Raw genomic sequence first — 17,721 nt, 5'->3', positions numbered from 1 at the left:
GTCCCTTATTGGTGGTGCCCAAAAATCAATGATGGGAGCGGGGGGAATTGATGTGTCTTAGGGCTATGTTTTGAGTCACATTTGTCTGCTCACACTTGGAGCAATTTTTGCAGGTAATAGGTTGCGGTTTGATTGCACTCATACTCAGAAATAAAATAACTTGACTTTGGGTAAAGTAAAGCCACAACTTGAATAACTTTGCAGCAAATGAGATCTGCAATGGAACAAGCTATGCATATCTTTGCTAAGGATAGAAGCTGCCACTACCACTACCACCTCCTGCTGACTAAAGGTGGATGAGCCTGTCCCAAACCTGAGGCCAGACCCTCCAAATGTCCCCATTTTCCAGGGACATCCCTGATTTAGAGAAGCCATCCTGGTTTCTGATTTGATGCTGGAGGTGTCCCGCTTTTCCTTAGGACATCCTTTTTTGCATTGGAGAAATCATAGAATCCTAGAGTTGGAAGAGACCACAAGGGCCATCTAGTCCAACCCCCTGCCAAGCAGGAAACACCATCAAAGCATTCCTGACAGATGGCTGTCAAGCCTCTGCTTAAAGACCTCAAAGAAGGAGACTCCACCACACTCCTTGGCAGCAAATTCCACTGTCGAACAGCTCTTACTGTCAGGAAGTTCTTCCTAATGTTTAGGTGGAATCTTCTTTCTTGCAGTTTGAATCCATTGCCCTGTGTCCACTTCTCTGGAGCAGCAGAAAACACCTTTCTCCCTCCTCTATATGACATCCTTTTATATATTTGAACATGGCTATCATATCACCCCTTAACCTTCTCTTCTCCAGGCTAAACATACCCAGCTCCCTAAGCTGTTCCTCATAAGGCATCGTTTCCAGGCCTTTGACCATTTTGGTTGCCCTCCTCTGGACACCTTCCAGTTTGTCAGTATCCTTCTTGAATGTTGAAGGGTATGGAGTTATCTGCCCCCTGAGCCGCCTGAAGGCAATCCTGCATAGGGAAGTTTTTTTAAAAAAATGTTTAATGTTTTATTATGCTTTTATACATGTTGGAAGCTGCCCAGAGTGGAGCGGTAGTCTCGTAATCTGGTGAACCGGGTTCGCGTCTCCGCTCCTCCACATGCAGCTGCTGGGTGACCTTGGGCTAGTCACACTTCTCTGAAGTCTCTCAGCCCCACTCACCTCACAGAGTGTTTTTTGTGGGGGAGGAAGGGAAAGGAGATTGTTAGCCGCTTTGAGACTCCTTAGGGTAGTGATAAAGCGGGATATCAAATCCAAACTCTTCTTCTCCTCCTTCTTCAATAAGATGTGTGGGGTCTAAATAATAAAATCACCATTGTGGAATGGGACGTCCCTATCTTCATCAGAGAAATGTTGGCGGGTATGTGAGGCTAGTTAACAATGCATTTTTTCTGTCCACTTGGTCACCTTTTCGAAGAAGGTTTTTCTGAGTCACAACCACCATCCTTGGCCTCAAGACTCTTTAGTACCCTTTTTCATGGAACATTTAAAGCAGTACAGTGGTGCCTTGCAAGACGAAATTAATTCGTTCTGCAAGTGCTGTCATCTAGCGAAAATTTCGTCTTGCGAAGCACCAACGGGGGAAGAGCGGTTTGACGGAAAAAAAATTGCGGAAATTTTTCGTCTTGCGAGGCAAGCCCATAGGAAAATCCATCTTGCGAGACAGCCTTTCATTAGCGAAAGTTTTTGTCTAGCAAGGCATTCGTCTAGCGATGGGTACCACTGTATCATACAACTTTAAACAGCCATGGCTTTCCCCCCAAACTTCCTGGGGACTGTAATTAGCTGAAGGTGTTGTGAGAGTTGTTAAAGACCCTGATCCCCCCACAGAGTTACAATTTCAAGAGTTCTCTGGGAAGAGGGATTGACTATTAAAACCACTCTGAGCAGTTACAGGTGGGTAGCCATGCTGGTCTGCCATAGTCAAAACAAAATAAAAAAAAATAAAATAAAATAAAATAAAATAAAATAAAATAAAATAAAATAAAATAAAATAAAATAAAATAAAATAAAATTAAGGTGCTACTGGAAATAATTTTTATTTTATTTCGTTTTGACTCTGAGCAGTGTTGTTGTTGTTTTCCTGGGGGTACGCAGGGGCACGCATACCCCTAAACATTTTGTGAATCTTTGTACTTTTGTCCATTTACTGTATTTATTTTCCCCGGTTTGAACTATAAAATGGTGATTTTTCTTGAGTCAAAATGAGAGTGCCCCTAAACATTAGTTATTTTTTAGAAAAAAGCACTGACTCTGAGAATTATAGCTTTGTAAGGGGAATACGGCCCCCTAACAACTATCCACACCCTTGACAAACTTCAGCTCCCAGGATTATTTGAGGGAAGCCATAGCAGCTGCTCTGGTCCATGGGGTCACGAAGAGTCGGAAACGACTGAACGATCTGAACAACAACAATGCTTTAATTATAGCAGCAAATCACAGGAATCTCTTTCACCTTCCAGGACACACACAGCTACCTCTTTTCTCTTCATTATAGTTGAGGACTTATTACGGCCCAAACCTAAGACTAGCTGTAGTATACAGTTAATATTTAGGATGCAGAGTTCCATCTGTCATGATTCATGGTGGCACGCCTGCACTGCAGAGACATTACTTTACTCTGGCTATTATATAGGAGCAAATGTTCAGGTTTTAAACAGGCAGAAAGACCAATGGAAATGCAACAAGAAGCCTGTCCAAGATTGACTCCCTTCAGAGTCTTTCCACGGGATGTGTTTCTGAGCTAGGTTGTCAATTTCTGCAGCTGCAAATGTTGCAAGTGAATACATGCACACTGCACCTGTCCCCCATGGGCTGTGCATGCCCTCAGAGTGGTGCCCACTCTGGGTTGGGCAAACTATGGATGTTTATGTTAATTTGTGCTATGTTTGTGCTTGAGCTGAACTTGAATCATCTGCCTAGATCTGACTAGTCCCCGAAGCACTGGGAAGCACGATACCTGAGAGAGGTGGGTAGCCGTGTTGGTCTGCCATAGTCGAAAACAAAATAGAAAATTCTTTCCAGTAGCACCTTAGAGACCAACTGAGTTTGCCACGAAAGCTCATACCAAGAACAAAACTCAGTTGGTCTCTAAGGTGCTACTGGAAAGAATTTTCTATTTTGTTTATACCTGAGAGAGACCAGAAATTCCCCACTCTTTGTCTCTCTGTTAGCACATAAGTCACGGATCTGGCACAGGATCTTGTAGCACTGGCTTCAGCTAAACTCAAGTCCCCCCGTCTAATATCCTAGTGCTACAAGGACTGTCCCAAGAGTGCCTGGTCTAAAAATGTCCATCAAAAACTTCACTCTTGTGGTTTATCCCACAACAGCTACTCACCGTAGGTTTCAGTAAAGCATACAGTCTAATTTGTCAATGCCTAAATGATATCAAGCATCGGAACAACTTGGCCACAATAGGAAATTTTGCCCATGGTATGACCGTTTTCCATCTTCCCACTTTGGTTCTCTGGCACCCCAGTCTGTATAACCTAGCAATTCCAAAATATAGAACATACTTTTACCTTGCAAGATTGAATGTACAGTGGTACCTCTGTAGCAGTGGCCCAAAGGGGCCACAATGAATATGATAATGTGAACCCCAATAAATCATTGAATATGCTTATAATAGAAATGTTATGGTAACCTGTTGCTTTAGGAAACAGATGATTTGGCATGCGACCTTCCCTACAGGGAAAGGACAGCAAATACGTCAATCACATTCATAAGCTAGAACATAAGTTGATACATAGAACAAAGGTCCTAACACAGATTCCCATGCACGCAAACTAACGAAAATGTAACAATCTCTGAGAATCAAGGTTAGTTAACAATGCTTATTGCGCATGCGTATTAGATTAGGTAATGTACATGCGTACTAAACTGAAATGATGTAATGAAATATGATTGGTTAAATTGAAATCCTTTGTCTTAAATGTTATAAATACCCTTGCCCAGACCTTTGGGCGGGTTGCAGGCTTGCGAAATGATTCGAATGTAACCATTATTGCTTTGCAATAAAGAAAACAAATGGACTCCTAGCTCCTCTAGTCTCTGAGTTTTATTGGCGTAGCTCAGAAGAAGGGCCTTGTGCCCAATGCAACACCTCTACTTATGGACGCGATCCTTTCCGGGGTGCCGTTCGCACCCCGAAAAGTCCGCAAGTAGAGTGCCGCTTCTGTGCATGCGCGTGACTCAATAGAGTGCTTCTGCGCTTCTGGGTTTGCCGTTTCACAACCCCAAAACCCACATGAACCTAATGCAACTAAAGGTATGACAGTATTGCCCCTGGCTGTACTTGAGGGACGATTCCAACAGATTCCACACGAAAAACGCTTATGTCCCTGCGGAGTTGGCAGCAAGGAATCAGTGGCGCATCCCTCCTGGCTTGCACTCTTTATAAGACCTGAGGAATGAGATCATCACCCCTCTTTTATTGTCCATTCTGGGTCGCCCAACCACTGCCACAGTGCCACAGTGTCTTTTCTGCTGGCAGATCAAGAGGAGCAGATGACAGCAAGGGTTGCAAGGTTTTTAGCCGGGGCAATCAGAATAAGGTTCACTATTTGACTGCTGATTCAGGACCCTAAACTGTGTTTTATATAATCGACTTTTAATTTTGTTCTGTGTATATCACAATGTTCTTTTGTTGCTGTGGCCAATGCAAATAAAGTTTCATTCATTCATTCATTCATTCATTCATTCATTCATAAGTCATACACCAGTGGTCTAGTTAAAAAACAACAACCCTAAAAACCCTCATGCTAAACCAGAGATGAAGCACATATGACCCTCCAAATGTTCTCAGACTACAGATGGCCTTTGGCCATGTTGGCTGATGTTGATAGGAGTTGGAGCCCACAACATCTGGAGGATCACGGTCCCCCTCCTCTCTGTGCTAAACTTAGTTGTGAAGTCTTGCCTTCCTTACTAGGGCTCTTTAGTACTCACAAAGATGTTCCCATACTTCTTTACAGCCCTTAGAACCATGTAAGGACATACAACCTTTTCCTCTTCATTATGTTGTGAGTATCTGAGGTCGTCCAAACATTCTTCAAACAAGATTTTGCATCTCATCTGAATGCTTTGTGGCATTATCTGGACCCTCCCACCAAGGAAGCTATCATTCCCTTTAACATCAATCTTCAGGGGGTAGGTGCTGTTGCCAAACACAGCACTGCCAATTACATAATGGACCCAACATCCATCAAGGAAGATTTTGTAGCCAAGACAGCACTACCCATGCACAAGAGGGAGGGTATCAGCCAGTGGTGTAGGAAGGGTGGGGCGTAGGGGGCGCTCTGCCCTGGGTTCCAGGGGAGGGGGTGACACTCCCTGGCCCCTCCCCCGTCGCCCAGCCCCCCCGCCCGTGCTTCTCTATGGCTGGGGCAGCCCCACGACCTGCCGCTCACTCGCCGCCTCGCAGCAGTGCCGGCCGGATGCATCTAGCTGCGCTGCTGCTCCCGCGGCGAGCTGGCGAGCGAGTAGCGGGTTGTGGGGCTGCCCGACCCACCATTCGCTCACTGCCTTGCAGCAGCGCCAGCCGGATCCACTACGCATGCCTGGAAATTCTGGGCATGCACAGTGCATCCGACGCATCGTGGCGTCATGACGCACGCGCCGTGACGCCCCGCCCCAGGGGGGTGCCTCCATGCCGCCGCCCCGGGCAGCGTGGAGGCTTCCTCCACCACTGGTATCAGCATGCCCAGGGAATCAAGAGATTTGAGAAATAATAATAATAATAATAATAATAATAATAATAATAATAGACTCAAAGTGGGCAGTTTCCCCCCAAAAAACCAGTAAAAGCAAAATTGGGTGTAAATGAAACAAAAATTGCTCTGTGACTGTTTCCCTGCAATCCAAATAAGGCTCAGTCTAGGGCATTGTTCTTCAGCTGGTGGGTTGGGACCCACTATAGCTTGAGGCCTGATCCAAGTTGGGCCACAACAACAGTACAATTATATGAGGCGTTAAAGGTGGCTTCTGAGTCTGAAAAGGTTGAAGACTACTCATATAGGAGAATGTTCCCCCAACTTCCCAGCATGTCTGACCAAAGAGCAGGGCAGCTCGCCACCAGGAAACGGAAAGTGTTGAAGATCCCGATCTCCATAAGCAAAAGTCACCCAATGAGCTTCATGGTTGAGTGGGGATTTGAACCCTGGATTTGAGCACTGCTCCAGGCAGACTCTCAAGTTCTTAAGTATTTGTTTAAGATTCCCCCCCCCAAAAAAAAAATCAGCAAATTTAGGGCAGTGCGAGCAGTAAGGTTGCATTGGGCATGCAGCTGACGAGGGCATATTTAAACATGTATATTTTGGGGTGGGGGGACCTCAGGCCAAATGTGGCCCTCCAGGGCACTCTTCGCAGCCCTTGGGACTCTGCGCAGACCACACCCTCGACCCAGCCACACACCCTGTTCTTTGTGACAGGCCACAAAGAAGTCCATCCGTTTAAATTTTCCTTTCCTCAGTTTTCATCTAAAGGTTAATTTTTCCGCTATTGAAATATTCCAATCTGTTTAGCCGGGGGGGGGGGGGGAGAGCGTGCGCGCAGGGGTGGGGAATGTGCCCAAATGTGTGTCTAATGTAACTCTATTTGGCCCTCACAACTCTCCCCAGTTACAGGTGGGTAGCCGTGTTGGTCTGCCATAGTCAAAACAAAACAAAAAATTCTTTCCAGTAGCACCTTAGAGACCAACTAAGTTTGTTCTTGGTATGAGCTTTCGTGTGCATGCACACTTCTTCAGATACACCGAAACAGAAGTCACCAGATCCTTAAATATAGTGAGGGAGTGAAGAGGGGTATTACTCAGAAGGGTGGTGGGAATGGGTGATCAGCTGATAGGTGTGGAAAACCTGTAGACGACTCTTAACGGCTGCAATTAGTATTGCAGGGAAAGGCAAGGGGTGAGATGGCTAAAGATAGCTTTGTTATGTATAATGAGATAAGAATCCAATGTATTTGTTCAGACCAGGTCTCTCCATGGTTTTAAGTTTGGTGATTAGTTGCAATTCAGCCACTTCTCTTTCCAGTCTATTTCTGAAATTTCTTTGTATTAAGACAGCTACTTTGAGATCTTTTATAGAATGTCCTGGGAGATTGAAGTGTTCTCCTACTGGTTTCTCACCTCTCACTGGCCTCCCACTGGCCCTTGTTTCAGTCATTGTTTTTCTCTGTCTGAGATGTGACCTTGTACCCTGATACTGCCTCTTGCATGCCAAGACAGTAGAGAAGGGCGTGTGAGTTTCTAGAAACTAGCCTACCGTACAAAGGTCAAGCCTACATTCATTTCTCTGCCTCTGCTCCCGCCCACCACTGGCATAAGGCCCTCAGAAGGTTATCCAGAAGGGAATGGAGTCCTCAGGCTGAAAATGGTTCCCCACCCAGAGAAAGAGACAGCGAGAAATGGCATAATGAACCTTCTGTAGAATCCCTAAGCGCCAAAGGAGCTCTTTTCATCACTCTATATCCTGAAGCCTTCTCCTGTACAGCTACGGAGTTGGCCAAAACTTGTGGTGCCATCCAGGATAATGCTCAGGAAGCCACACCTAAGGTGGCTGATGCCGAGCAAGATGGGCAGGAATGAGGCTTCCACCTGCTCCGTCTCTTTCCCTTGTGAACTCAAGCATTTTCATTCATCCTAGGCCAGCGTAGTGGCCAACCCGCTATTTAATAATACAGGACTGAACATGATAGGAGGAATTGTGTTGCCTTGATAACATCAAGCCTTAAAACGAAGAGACTCCTTTCTGATCATGCCTGCGCATGTTCGACTCCAAGAGACGTACAGCATTTCTGATGGTGAGGGATGCCAAGGTCAGGCAAAACATCAGGGCACTTTTTCCAAAAGGGATGCTAAGAAGGGGCACAAGTCCCAAGATGGCTCCCTAGACTGGATGGGTAAGATGTGGCTTGCTCTGGGTGGGGAGACACTCTCTGTGTAGGAGCAGGGGCTACTTCTGGATCCATCCCTGTCACTTGAGGCTCAAGTAGCCTCAGTGGCCCAGTGTGCCTTCCCAGGGGCATAGCAAGGTAAACTGGTACCCGGGGGCAATTTTTTTTTTTGTAAAACCCCTCCCCACGAGGCGTAGGAAGGTCAGGTGGTACCCGGTGCGGAAAATTTCTTGTCACCCCCCATTGATCCCCCCCCCTGCAAAAATGGTTTTACGTTATTTCATATTTTCTTACAAAGGAATAATAACAAGTAATAATAATACTAAACTTTTATTTATATCCTGCCCTCCCCGACCGAAATCAGGCTCAGGGTGGCTAACATCGGATACATAACATTGGTATAAAATCAAACAACAATTAAATTACCTCCTAAAAACACCTCAAAATCAAATTAAAGTCTAATTAGATGGCTTTCCACAGGGTTAGGGTTGAGAACAGTATGTGCTCCACTGAACTAAAATTTCAGCATTCACGACATAGGAAAACAGCCAAGTAAACAGCTGTTTTGGTGGAGGAGGGTCAAGATATTAACCAATATGCATGAAATTTCATATATAGCTACATAATCCCTAGTATAGTAAGATAATACCTTTGGAGCAGGCATTTTTTAAAAAAGTTTTTTATGAACCGCCCTTTGTTGTTGTTCAGTCGTTCAGTCGTGTCCGACTCTTCGTGACCCCATGGACCAGAGCACACCAGGCACGCCTATCTTTCACTGCCTCCCGCAGTTTGGCCAAACTCATGTAGGGCAGCAATTGTTCCTTGATTATTTGTCACCCCCTCCATTATGGAACTTGGGGCAGACCGCCCCCTACGCCCCCCACCCTGTGCCTTTAGATTTTATCTGGCAGCCTAAGTTCTGTTGACTATGCAGTTTGGCCAAACTCATGTAGGGCAGCAATTGTTCCTTGATTATTTGTCACCCCCTCCATTATGGAACTTGGGGCAGACCGCCCCCTACGCCCCCCACCCTTGCTACACCCCTGTGCCTTTAGATTTTATCTGGCAGCCTAAGTTCTGTTGACTATGCTCTAGTAACCTCTTGGTTGAACTACTGCAATGAGGTATTTGTGGGGCAACCTCTGTAGGTAGCCAGATTGTTGAGCAAGGCAGGATGGTCCAGACTAATAATAATAATAATAATAATAATAAGGCAACAATTATGTCATGGATGCACTGTTTATCAATCTAAGCTCAGGACTGGGCCAATATATTTTGTTTCCCAAAGTGAAGGATAAGATAGCACCCCTCCCTCTTCCACAAACAATCTGATTAGGCTGTCAATTGACTCATAATTTGACAGTAAGAGGCGGGGAAGAGAAGTATCTTCCACCACATCTGAGACATTGGGGGGAACATGCATCATATACAGCTCTGTCTGTATGGCCAGAGGCAGGAGTGCCAACTTGAATAAATTACTGGGGCCCTGTCCCACACAATTGATCAAAAGATGTGATGCACACACACCATTTGAATGGCAATGCCCAGTAACTTTGGGTGGACCCAGGCCCCCTCAAATATTTTATATTTTACCGGCTTAATATCAATATAGTTTTTTTAAAAATTATCTAAAACATTAATCTAAATACAATAAGAACATAGAAAAGAGAGAGAGAGAGAGAGAGAAATAAAATTCAGAAATTAAAGAACTTTCGATTCTTTGTCTGACCATTGTATATAAACAATAATCATTTCAACCACTCCAGTATAACACCCTAAAAAGCCACTTCTTATAAACAAACATTATCTTCCATCCTCAGATCCAAATGCCATTATTTCGTTTTCTTTTTCATGCAAAAAGTCTATGAGAGGTTTCTACTCTTTAATAAATGTTAACAATGACTTTTCCTCTTTAAACGTCAGTTTCACCCTCTCACCCAAATCTGTTAATTTTAATAGCCATTCTTCCATTATTGGTAGTGATGAGCCCTTTCCATCTTTGTGCATCTAAATGTCTCTCCGTCATAATCACATATTGAAGCAAACTTCCATAGTCCTTTTCTTTTTCTTTTTCTTTTCTTTTTTAAAGATTATATTGGTTTTCCACAAACACAGAACACAGAGACAATACAAAACAAATATAACATAAAACATTTACAAACCTAAACATAGACACATCTAAACTGGAACACCAAAACCTCTCTTTACTTGTTTCGGAAAAAAAATTCTTGTTTTGAATCTTCTTGGGGACTGACCCCCGTTTTCCCTCCTTTGCTTTCAATGCTAATTTACTTTAATAACATCCATCTTTAAATTTAAAATCCATTATCATTATCCATTATCATTAAAATAGCAAAATAAACTTCTTTACATTTGATTAACCTTATAATACAACATATTACTTCTTGAATTCAATTCTTAAATCTTACCTGAACTTCTGCTGATAATCATTCAGATATCTCTTCTCTAGTTCGAAAATCCTAAAAACTTAACATCTTATAATACAACAATACTTCATAGATCAAATCTTAAATCTTATTTTACTTAGACTGCTGCTGATAATCAATCACATATCTCTTCACTAGTTCAAAATCATAAAATCTTAACACGCTATCCTCAGGGTACCATAGAGCCGTCCTAATTATAATTCTATCATTTTCACCCTATCCCTCTTCTAACCATTTTCCTTGGCCATCTCAGGCTCACCCACCAAACATCTCTCCACCTCCCTCCACCATCATTGTTCAGTATCACCTCTTTTCCTTTAATGCCAAAAATCAAAACACAGTCCATAGACTTCCTCGCAGGGAGCGTCGGGGAATGCCAACTCTCATCTTCCAGCAACACCATTTCAAAGTTCAGATCATCTTCAACTTGTATCTTCAAAAATCTTCTCACCTTCATCTCTGGACTCTCACCCCAGAGACAGGATATAAATCTTCCAACCCTGGGTCTCTCACCCCCCCCCGGGGTTTTAGGGCACCAACCCTGTGTCTCTCACTCCAGCAGGGTCTTTCAGCTCCTTGGAGTTGCGTAGTCACTTTGTTATATTTCTCTAATATTCCCTCCAGTTCCCTGGCAAGGTTTACTTCCAGTTTGGCAAAGTTCTCCAAAGTCTCACTAGTTTTTCCTGTTCCATAAAACATTTCTTCGAAATTCAGTCTTATCAAATCCAATTTCTGATTCAGCAATTCTAATTTTAAAAGGGTTATCCTTTGTTCATGGGTAATACCCGGATCTAAAACCAGTTTGAAAACGAAAGCAAGCATGGTTGAAGAAGACAAAGGGTATCAAGTTTCAGTACTTTTCCATCTTTAACTGCTAGTTTCCCAGCGCCATTTTCCCCTGAGGCAGAGTGAAAAGATTACAATCCAAAACTCCAAAGAAGAGATATTTCCAATACCTTCAATCCCCTAACAGGGATTCAATCCGTCTCATCTGTCAAAAAACTTCAAAACAACATTGTATCCAACAGTGCAGGTGCAGCTACTGGAAACTTAGTTATCTTCTCTGCTCAACAAAGGAGAGGGACGGGCTTCCTTTTAACATCCCTCCGGTTGCCAATTGTTAAATTGTAATCCAAATAGTCCGTACTTACAGCAGACGGGTTTTTTTTTTTCCTTTCAGTTTTCAGAAGAACGACACGCTCATGCAGGCGGCAGCCGCCGCATCGCCACCCGGTTGGGGCATTGCCTCCACAGCCCAGCGCTGGGTACCCTTCACTCCCTTTCCCCTTTTACAAGGGGATCGGGAGAAGAGCCCAGCGCTATAGCGGGCTCGCTGGAGAGCCCAAGCCGCGGGACGCTCTTCCCGCGGCTTATCGGAGCCCCGCTGTGCGGTAGCGGGGCTCCAACCCCCGGGCTGGCCTGGGTCGCTTTGCTACCGAAACGACCCACGGCCGCCCAGCATGGTGTGCTCGCCGGAAGTCCCATAGTCCTTTTCTAACTGTTTATCTATAAGTTCTAGCAGGAAGAATTGTGGCTTCAGTTGATAGCTATTCTTCAAAATTCTCCATATCAATGCATGTATTTGCAGCCAATTTTTAATTTTAATTTTTGCTTTTTTACACGTCCACCAAGCATGATAAAATGACCATTTTTTCCATATTCTAAATGATTTGAGTGTATAGGATTTAGTAAGCCAACTCAGTGATCAAAGCTCATTTTTTACGATAATTAATCTTAATACCTCTATAGAGACACTATGGATTGCTATCCACCAGTGTTGACCAATTGGTTCTCTTATTGAATGAGATCAATTCCACCATATGGCTAAATTGGCTCCCTTCATAATAGCTACTTAAGTTTGGAATGCTCCAACTGCCAGCTGATGGGTGGAGGTATAATGAGTAGGGTGGGTCATAAAAAAAATTTTCGAAAATGTTTCCTCCCTTGATCTTATCTCAGGTGTAAGGTATAAACATAGTTAAATTTCAAATTTGGGACAAATCGGTTAATATTTAGACAAATCGGTTAATATTTAGTTCATAATTTAACATACTGAGAATTAAATGAGGCAAATTCCTATGTTTTTATCCCTCGTGGTGAGGCAAAATTTCAATTTGTAGGAGCAGGGTCTAAATATTAACCGATTTGTCCCAAATTTGAAATTACTCAAATCCAATTAGTAATAAATGATAATTTTATCCTTACAAAACTTTTTATAACCCTACTAGCGATGTTAATTGTTTACAGTAGTCTTTCAAATAGAGAGTGAATTTTTCCCAGTCTTTCTGAAAAGCCTGGTCCTGCTGGTTCCGGATTTTAATAGTTTTGATAATTTTTATTGATAAATTGAATATTTCTGGTAAACTGCTTGGAGGTTTTGTTTCAATCAAGTGGTATATAATTCTTGCTAAATAAACAAACATAAACAAACTCAGCCTGCTAGGCTACATCCCAGAGCCACCAAGTTGCACCCAACATTGAGGGGGCCCATCGCATGTTGCATGATGTCACACATGAATGACATCAAACACGTGTGATACCATATAGCAGCACTGGTATGAAGGGCTCCTTAGTGGGTCATGCCAGAGTGCTGAAGATCCAGTCCTCTGATTTTATCTGATTTTTGATTGACTGCTTGTTTTGTTTTGTATTGTATGATTGTATTGTATGATGGGCGCAAATGCCGAATAAACATCTATCTATCTACCTCTGACATGGCTCTGTTGCATAGCTGTCAACTTTTCTAAGGGAAATTCCCTTATTCCCAATAGGATTCCTTGCAAGAAAAGGGAAAGGTTGACAGCTATGCTCTGTTGACGAGCACAGTGCACCTTGGATCTTTGTGTGTCATACGTGAGACTGTAGGAGGCCAATGGCCAGCCATTGGGAGGAGGCCTCAACATTCAGGGGCCCTGGTCCCTTTCCTCCAGATATTGAGGGGACCAAAGACCCCTTGGCCCCCTAGTGTTGGCACTCCTGCTACCTCCTGCCATTGCCCTGCCCTGAGTGTACCAGGCAAAGGAAGTACTGTCCTTTGTAACTTATAAAGTAGCATTACATGCGCTGGCAGCTAAGAATATCAGGAGAAAAGATAAAATAGTGGTCAACTGCAAAGGGGATTCGGACATCTAAGCTGCTTATTTTACCTGAAATTTCCCTGCTATTCTAGCTTGTGCAACAAATAATCTCTAGGAGACTAGACCGTGGTTTATTGCACCGGTAGTGCTAAATGTTTTTTAAAATGTTTTTTTATGGTTATTGCTGTTTTTCCTTTTGTTCCCCCTGCGAACGATGCCATGGCCTTTGGCTACCGCAATAAAGTTTATGAATGAATGAACGAAAAAGAACAGTCATACCTCTACTTACGTAACCCTCTGGATACGGAACCTTCGGGTTACGGCCACGGCAACCCCAGAAGTGTATACAGTGGTACCTCTGGTTACATACCTAATTCGTTCCGGAGGTCCGTTCTTAACCTGAAACTGTTCTTAACCTGAAGCACCACTTTAGCTAATGGGGGCCTCCCGCTGCCGCTGCGCCGCCAGAGCACAATTTCTGTTCTTATCCTGAAGCAAAGTTCTTAACCTGAAGCGTTATTTCTGGGTTAGCGGAGTATGTAACCTTAAGCATATGTAACCTGAAGCGTATGTAACCCGAGGTACCACTGTACTTCGGGGTTTCGCCGCGCGCACATGCGCATAAGCACTCAATCGCACTGCGCATGCATGCTGAAATGTGCCTCTATTTACGTAATTTTCGGATGTGAATGGACCCCGGAACGAATTAAGTTCGTATCCAGAGGGTCCACTGTATGATGATTCTGACGGGAACGCGCTGGGTCTCCTTTGTGTATCAACTTAAGCAGGTCCCGCTAGCCATCATATATGAGCCTCCAGCCCAGACAGCATCCACAGAGGCCGATTACAGCAGCCACATATGGCAAGCCTGCCCTGCTTCCCAGGCAATGGGTTGGGTTTTAATTGTGGGAGTACAAGTCCCTGCATGCAGGGCTGTACCAACAACGAAACACAGTGAAGCTGTGAATAAAGGCAGCAGATTCCTGAGAGGGTACCAACTTCCTCCCTCTTACTCTAATCATTACCACCTTTGCATCAAAAAAATATGCATGTGGAGAAGGGAATATTATTACACTTCTTAAATGTGCACAGCTATAGTGCTTATTTTGCATGGAAAGTTGCCCCCTTGAAGGAGTGCTTGAAGAATTCAATCCTTGTGAACTCTGGTGGGAACTGATCTGATCCTGCAGCTCCTAGACTAATGTGCAGATCACACAGTTTCAGATGTTATGCAGATACCAATTGGGATCTTCTTCTTCTTTAAAAAGTTGCACTTAGAAGGTTTGTTGAAAGAGGCAATTCTTCGTCATACCTGTACACCGGAAAGAATATCCTGTGTCTGCATAATATATAAAGAGGGGGAGTTTTAAGGGGCAGGTGCCACCACACCTCAGGTGAAACTCGAAAAATTAGAATATCGTGGAAAGGTTCATTTCTTTCAGTAATTCAACTTAAAAGGTGAAACTAATATGTGAGACTCATGACACGCAAAGCGAGATATGTCAAGCCTTTATTTGTTATAATAATTGTGACGATTATGGCATATAGCTGATGAGAACCCCAAATTAACAATCTCAGCTTTGGGGTTTTCATCACCTGTATGCCATAACCATCACAATTATAACAAACAAAGGCTTGACATATCTCGCTTTGCATGTCATGAGTCTATCTCATATATTAAACTCCAGTAGCTAATGAAAACAATTGCTTACATAAATGGACATTTCCACGATATTCTAATTTTTCCGAGTTTCACCTGTAAAGTGAAACATGATTCTGGCATCATGCAGAATGTACCTCCTTATAAAGATGATATCTGCAGGGTGTCTTCTCCTGCAGAACTCAGCAATCAGTTGAGTATATAATACACTGTTTTAATTTTCCTGGTCCCAAACTATATATGGCTTTGTTCACCTGTACCAACAGCTTGGTACAGGTGAACAGTTCTTTCTGGCATAATATGATGGTGATATTCTTCCCCAGGGAGCAGTCGAGCCACTCCACTTTTGCACTGGCTGCAGCTTCCAGGTCATTTTCAGGGGTCACCCTGTATATGATTGTTGTTGTTCAGTCGTTCAGTCGTGTCCGACTCTTCGTGACTCCATGGACCAGAGCACGCCAGGCACGCCTATCCTTCACTGCCTCTCGCAGTTTGGCCAAACTCATGTTAGTAGTTTTGAGAACACTGTCCAACCATCTCATCCTCTGTCATCCCCTTTTCCTTGTGCCCTCCATCTTTCCCAACATCAGGGTCTTTTCTAGTGAGTCTTCTCTTCTCTTCTCTTCTCTTCTCTTCTCATGAGGTGGCCAAAGTACTGGAGCCTCAACTTCAGGATCTGTCCTTCTAAGTGAGCACTCAGGGCTGATTTCTTTAAGAATGGATAGGTTTGATCTTCTTGCAGTCCATGGGACTCTCAAGAGTCTCCTCTAGCACCAGAATTCAAAAGCATATGATACATGACAATAATCCAATCTGGAGGTCACCAACACATGGACCAAAGCTGGGAAAGCGCAATCCTAACCGCTGAGGTCACTTGGGGCACTAGTGACAGAGATGGATCCAGTAGTAGCACACCCTGCATCTATGAACCTGCTTCTTCAACAGGAGTGTGGCCCCATCCAAAACAGGCAATAGACCCATTATCCAGACTCAGGAACCACCCACTACGGCATCTCTGCTGACTTGCACAGTTCCTATGTGGGGAAAATAGTATCCAAATACATTTTGTAGAAATGCATATTTTGAGCAAAATACATTTATACTGATTTTTTCCCCTTATTCACCAATTTATACAGAAATGAAACAGAACAAATTTGTGAGTAAACACATGCAACAGTGATATCCAGCTGGAGATAGACTGATTTGTCCATCCCTCTTTGGATTCACATCTGTTCATTTGGGACAGATTTAGGTGGGGGTGATTGGCTACTATGATCTCCTGCCTGGCGGATCTCTGACTGGGCTACAGCTTGAGCTTCTGGCTGCCAGCAGCTTGGAGATTCACACAAAGGTGTGAAATGGAGAAGACCACAAGAACATTTCCATGGCCATCTTAAGAAATTTCTTCTCGCTATAGCAGTTTGGAACAGCAAGCTGGAGCTGGTATCTTGGGTGCACCTGAGTTATCATTCATAAGTACCATGCATATATGGTTGTGGACATCATGAAACCTTATAATTAATATATCAGGCTTCTACTTCAAAGGCAGTATGTCCAAATCCTCTTCTGGGTGTGGGTGTTTGCAGGAAAAGTCTTCATGCCTTGCCACAGCCTTCTTTCTCCCAGAAGGTTCACACAGCCAATTTGGCATGCATGTAGGTCATGGCGGTAGCCTGGAATGTATTATGTGTTGCGTCTAATCCAAATGGATTCATTTAGGAATTTGATCTGTGAATTCTGATATAAACTGTCTTGATTTGCACCTTCGGGTCTAATGATCAGGTCAGAAAACAGTTATCTACTGACTCTCACATTTCCTGTATATTTCACTTAGAGCTCTGAGCACATGACCCTTTGCCATTCTCCATCTTACTTGTGGTCAGAGAAACTGGGAGGGGGGGGAGAACATTTCACCAAATTTATCCAGTGGAAAGAATATTTTATCTACCATCTATCTATCTATTTATGTTGCTGTCATTTGCAGCATTAGGATACATAGATAGATAGATAGATAGATAGATAGATAGATAGATAGATGATATCTATCATCTATCTATCTATCTATCTATCTATCTATCTATCTATATCTATCTATCTGTCTATCTATCCTAATGCTGCAAATGACAGCAACATAAATTGTATTGCCATCATTTGATGTCCTCCACAATAAGAGTTTCAATCTTTTCCATACTTCTTTGGGAGTGAGGCCCCTTGGGCTCAATGTGACTTACATCGGAACAAACCTAATTGGCATCAAGGTGTAAGTCTGTGTCCTATTCTTAGTTGGCATTAAGCCCCAATTACAATCTTGGTGTAACTTCCTTCTTAATGTATGCACATAGATTTAGGGGCAGTGGTAATCTTTCCATGCTTCATAAGACTATACTGGAGTTGAGCTTTCTTTTGTCATGTGGCCCATGGCACTAGGGGCGCTGCAACTGATCTAGTAAACTTCAGTAGGTGATTTGACTCTGAGTTTTAGCCGTCTTCAGCTGGGATGACTTAACTGAATTCTGAAACTCTGACTGTGTGTGCATCATACATTTAAAGCACATCCACAGACACATATACACACACAAAACCACATTTCCTTCCACCCTCATTTCCAGGAGCTCAGTTCAGTCCTGTATTTCCATGTGGCAGTATGTT

The sequence above is a fragment of the Lacerta agilis genome, chromosome 2 (assembly GCF_009819535.1).
Source record: "Lacerta agilis isolate rLacAgi1 chromosome 2, rLacAgi1.pri, whole genome shotgun sequence".
In the NCBI taxonomy this organism is placed as follows: Eukaryota; Metazoa; Chordata; class Lepidosauria; order Squamata; family Lacertidae; genus Lacerta; species Lacerta agilis.
This window is presented reverse-complemented; position numbering follows the sequence as displayed.